The sequence below is a fragment of the Cupressus sempervirens genome, chromosome 7 (assembly GCF_028749045.1).
Source record: "Cupressus sempervirens isolate cs-2001-9-10 chromosome 7, ASM2874904v1, whole genome shotgun sequence".
In the NCBI taxonomy this organism is placed as follows: Eukaryota; Viridiplantae; Streptophyta; class Pinopsida; order Cupressales; family Cupressaceae; genus Cupressus; species Cupressus sempervirens.
In genome coordinates this window covers 141,526,231-141,532,230 of record NC_143124.1, presented here as the reverse complement: position 1 = coordinate 141,532,230, position 6,000 = coordinate 141,526,231, and the positions used below count along the sequence as shown (strand labels likewise).

At 34.1% G+C, this 6,000-nt stretch overlaps 1 pseudogene; it reads left to right on the top strand.

Annotated features, from left to right (window-relative positions):
* The first annotated feature begins 623 nt into the window (after positions 1-623).
* Positions 624-3,868, top strand: LOC149545927 (protein TOC75, chloroplastic pseudogene; annotated as a pseudogene).
* Positions 3,869-6,000: the final 2,132 nt, after the last annotated feature.

Genomic DNA, 6,000 nt, shown 5'->3' with positions numbered 1-6,000 from the left:
TCAATGATGAAGAATTGGTAAGAATAGTTGACAAAGAATTTTCTTTCATGCCTTCATTTACCTCTGATTTTAAAAGTTTCAGATTTGAAGAAAATAAAGATAGACTTTTGCATGAAGTTTCTATTGAAAATAATCTGATAGTTAATGCATCTGCAGAACATGAAAAGTTGAATTTCATTGAAATTTTTGACAAAAATGATTTTCAAGTTGCAAAGGTTTGTGATGATACTATATTAGAATCTATGTGTCTTGAAGAAAAAGTGGAAACATGTTTTGTCAAATCTGAAAATATGATTGAAGAAATGATTAGCAAAATTGAAAGAGAACTAAATGGGGATTATATTTTGAATTGTTCTCTTCTAGAGAACTATCCTAAAACAAACATGCTGGCTACATTATGCTTTAGTGGTCATCATACTGAATCTGAAGATGTAGCAATAACAGATGATGAAAAGGAAGGAATTGCAAAAGATAATGAGGTATTGCAGCATTATGAAGAAGATAGTGAATCTAATTATAATCCTCCCGGTCTGGAATACTCTTCCATAATTAATCTAGATATTGAAGTTGTGAATTTAGATGAACATCTTGCTATAGAAAATGAAGAAGATGTCTTAGCCTAGATGGATGCTGTAGCAAATAAGGAATCCTTCAATTTCAACCCCATTTTGAAATTTGAAGTTGCTAATGATAAAGCCTGTGATTGGTATGATGCTATTTCACTTCCAGAAGCTTCTCAATTTTCTGATTATGATCATTCTAATTTGAAAGATGATATCTTTGCTGAGAGTTATAATTAAGTAAACAAATTTGAATATTTTCTAGTAGTGCATTTAGAATCACTTGAATATTCTGTCAGTTTGGATTTAAATGTTGCTATCTTTGTTATAAGTGACAAGGTTGAGGAGAATAGATACAAGTATGATTCAATGATATTTACAGAGTTTAGTGAATTTTATTCTTCTTCGCAAAGCAGGATAGAGTATGTGAAAGACAGTATGCAGGTAAGTACAGAGGAAATAAAAGTATATGATGAGGCATGGCTCTTTGGCAAGGTTCTGTTGGTCACTATGTTGTAGATTACCCTTGGAATCAAACTCAGCAGTAAAGGGGTGGCCAAAGGATATCAATGTTGCTACAATCTGGTGAAGCATTCTCCTCTTTGCCGAAAAGGATCATATTTCTCTCTTCCTGTAAATGGTCACATATGAATTTTTCTCTGCTTTGGGTTCTGCTAGTGTGGTCTTCTCACATTTTGTAAATAATTTTTGCTTTCTAGTTTTGTTTTGTTGTAGTGTAGCTTCTTCTTACTTAGTCTATTGTGGTTTTTTTTTCTTGCTTTGTTTCAATCTACACTGCTCCCCTCTGCCATTCCTATATGCACTTCCTCATTGATCTTTGGTCTAGACTCCGTAACCCAATGCTTAAGGCACTTGCTTAACTAGAGATGTTGGATTCTCTATGCACTTTGCAGTACATAGTCCCTAGTTGGAGCCAGCTGTTGCCTGACTTTAAGTCACCCTTTTTTTTTGGCAATATTGATTCATATAGTCATCAAGCCAGTTTGGTGTCTAGGTCTAAGTCTTTATATGTAGGTAATCTTTGCTAGGTTTCCCCTTATTTTCCATCTTTTTTTAAGATGGGTGGGATGTTTTAAAGATCTCATTAATTGGGTAGGTTGTAGCCCCCAATTTGGAAAAGATTATGATCTTTCAATTAATGATCTTTTTAGCAAAAGAATGGTTGGGGATTATGATTTTCAAGCATTCAAAAAGTTTACGTATGGATAACACATTGAAAATATTGGTTTTGGAAGTTCCATATTTTGTTCCTTGTGCATTCATTTGTTGAAACCTTTCTTATACTAAATGAATGCATATGTGCCAACATGGCTTTCAACAACAGAGTATAGACAGTCACAAATTGAATCACATCTTAGACTGTTTCTAGTTTTGAGCAAGGTCCAAACAATAGAACTTTGGAAAGAAGTCTTTTAATTAATACAAGACTATGGATGCAATTCTCTAAAGGCTCTTTGATTGAAGTAATCATTTTAAGAAGGTACGTTAATGCTAGCAGTATTGTATTACTATAATCTTATGAAGGTAACAGAATTTAAGATAGTTCCAAATCAAATTATGGTTAGTCTCCTTCGAAAATAAGAAAGGATAGGGTTATGAATGTTTTTATCATAAAACTCTGCCTACATTATGTTGAATCTTACCAAGTCACAAAAGAATTAACTCTAATTATGAAGGAGTCGTGGCTTTTCAAGTTAAGCAATGAATGAAGAGTGATCATTAAAGAATTAAATTGTCATTATTCGGTTATATGAACAGTCTTTGTGATATTTTGAGGCTCACCAAGCATATTATGAGGATGTATTTATGGTGCACGATATGATTCTCGGGCATATTCAATAGAACAGTGATAGACATTGTATGATTCCAAATTATGAATAGAGAATGTATTGATTATTATAGAAATGCAAATAGTCAATCTTCAAGGAGTTTTCTTTTGTTGAAATGATCTAATATGATTGGGTAATAACCTTCAAAGTGCCTGATGATTCAAAACTAAGGAGTTTAATAAGTTTCAGATGTAGAAGTAACTTGAAGGCATAATACAAATATATGGCATGAATCCGCTGGAATAAGTGAATTCATGGCCTTTTCCAAAGGCAATTGTTACGTTATTGCAAAATTTTCTATAATACATCAAAGATGATCACTCCACGATATTACAAGCTTTCAAGAACCGAGCAAGTCAAATGGAACAATCAGGTGATTTCTACGGCTCATGTAATTCTTGTTTCAGAATAAAAAAAACTTGAAGGTCTTGTGGTAAATGGTGTTGCAATGTTCTTTGGTGAAGCTAGCTTACACACTGATAACATTCAGAATTGAGCACATGCAATGGTGGATCTAGATGATATGAAGACGCTCATGCAGATAATGCCAATATTTGCATGCACGATCATCACAAACTACATTCTTGCATAGTTGCAGATATTTTCAATGTAGCAGGGGAGCAGAATAGATATGCTTAATAGTCGTCAATTGTCTCAGTCTTGAAGAAGTTCCAGCAATTTGGCTTGATCAAGCAGGCTTTAAAGAAAATATCTTAGAGAACTTTACTCATCAAAGTAAACTCACCTATGGAGGAATGATTGAAGAAATCACAACCTGTGATGAGACTAGTATTATATGCACCAGTGGAGCTCATGCTTTGCCAAGTGGGGCATTGACCATGGATGGACCTCCAACAACATTGAGTGGTACTGGTATCGATCGCATGGCCTTTCTGTAAACAAATATTACATGGGACAACACTGTATTTGATAATGGAACTCTTGTCAGTGTTAGGGATCTTTTCCAATTAGACCAAGGTTTAGGAATTGGTAGCAAATTCTTATTTTTCGATCGGCACCAAATGAGTATGACCCACTTCATCCAACTTAAAAAAAGTGCAAACTAGAGAAGGTCCACCTCCAGTGATGGTTTTTCATGAGCGTTATGGAGGCTGTGTTGTGGACCTTCCTAGCTATGATGCTTTTACGTTAGGTGGCCCTTACTCTGTTAGGGATTACAACATGGGAGAACTCAGAGCATGTAGAAATATTCTTGAGCTTGCAGTAGAACTTCGGTTGCCAGTAAGAAAGACACACGCATATGCATTTACTGAATATGGGATAGACTTGGGTAGCTCAAAAGATGTGAAAGTAAACCCAACAGAGTTCTTTCAACGAGCTGGGCATGATGCTTCATATGGTATTGGTGTCAAATTAGGTTTGGTAAGAGTAGAGTATGCAATAGACCATAATGCAGGGACCAGTTCGATAATGGTTTGCTTTGGGGAGAGATTCTAAGAATGGGTCGGGTCACAAAGATTCCCTCTTGAAATTTGCATAGGATCTCTACAAATTGCTTCCTATATTGATGGTCTTGACAATTTAGAGTTGTAAAATTAATAAGTCTTAAGAACTTTCTTGCATTCTCAACTAAATGTTGAATGGGTGATAGATCAGAGTACTTTCATCTGTTCATGTTGCAAAGTTTCAAATGTGTAATCTTCATTTGAATTTAATGTCATTGCATTTGCATAACTAACAACATTCTTGCATTACCAATGTCAAGGATTCATAGGAAGTGTGAATTCCTAGGGTTGGCTAGGTGTAGAACTAATTTCTCTACCTGAGTTAGTTCTATCTAGGGTTGGCTTGGTTTTCCTCTTCTGTTCTCAGAGTTAAGAATGTACCCAATTAGTTTAGGAACAAACAAATTCATTGAATATCATTCATAAGGGAGTTGTACCTTTTAATTCAGGGGAAATCTATCAACCTCATGATAGATTATCAAACTGCTGGTATCAAATTGTTTCTCACAGGTTCAGGCATTTAGGAGTTACATTGGAAAGAACAATCTATTTACCAACAGATTTTGGGCAACTCTGCTAGGGAGTTAGAGAAGAAGATCGGTGCTCGAGATTTTTTTTTAGTTTATTTTTGTTATCTCTACTTGAGATTGGTGACTTTGTGTCTTTAAAAGAACCTTTTATATATCAGAGTTTGACAGATTTGAAAGTTCTTATCATTCAGGTTCCCAGCTCATATTTTTGGAGACTAAGAGGAAGAACACTTTGGTTTTTCAAGCTACGATATTCATTTTCTCTGCTACTGATAGGTTGGTGAATCCATTGTAAAAAGATCATGCCTATTAGAATATATTTTTAGAGAACTTGTTGGAAAGTTGATTGCTCATGATTGAGGTAAGATCATTCTCTTTCTTGTTACTTTGATGAAGTTTATATAGATTTCTATTACTCTATTGTACAAATAATCTCAGGAAATGTATCAAGGTCAAATTCCTCTAAGAAATGATTTAAAATATAAAAAGAAACTTTTTCCATCTATTGAAGAGATTGTGATTGATGATGATCCTATGCTGCAACAAATCTAGAGAAAATTTAAAGAGAGTGTCAACTATGCCACAAGAAACAACTTAAGTATAACTCAAGACCATCGGTCTAGAGAATTGTGGAAGATGATTGGAAAGAGATTCTATGTTTTCCAGGAATTGAGACATAAAAGCACTGACGCAAGTTCTAAAAAGGATGCTTTATCTCCTCCCATCTTCCCTGCTTTGAGAGAGCCTAAATTTTCTTCATCCTTAGTGTTACCATGGATGAGCCATTAGCATAAAGAGGGTAATCAGCATGAAAAGCATTTCTAGCCTGAACTACCACAAGAAGAAGAAAACATTGTTATCATTCCTTGTTACTCAACAATATTTCCTTCAGAATCATTAATTACACCATTAGATTCTTCATTTGAGGTTGAAAAGAAGATTTTCTTTCCTAAGGATGAATATAATGAGAAGATTTCAGAAAATACTCTGCCTATGTCTGAACTTAAATATCAAGAACACACCATCAATAGTTCAGATGCAATTATAGAGGATTTCAGTTTCTCTCACGAATCAACAGGTATGAATCTAAAATCACTTCTTGAATTAAAAGGAAAAGAATTAGTTTTGATTTCAGATGATAAAATTATTAAAGCTGGAGAAACTGCATTGATTGTTAAATTGAATGAGGAATCAATGATTGAAGATAATACTGCTCATAGGCACAATGAGCAATCATCTCACTTAGTTGAATCACTTAAGGCTATAGAGAATTTTTTCGAAGAAGATATAATCAGTGAGAAAAATGAAGAGTCCATGACAATCAATGGTTTGAGTTCTAAACAACAAGAGAAGCATTGTTTTCTGGAAGGACAACTTTCAGCAAATGAAGATAGCCTTCTCAAAGATGAAGAATTGGTAAGAACAGTTGACAAAGAATTTTATTTCATGCCTTCATTTACCTCTAAGTTTAAAAGTTTTAGATTTGAAGAAAATTAAGATAGACTTTTGCATGAAGTTTCTGTTGAAAATAATTTGATAGTTAATGCATCTTCAGAACATGAAAAGTTGAATTTCATTGAGAATTTTGACAAAA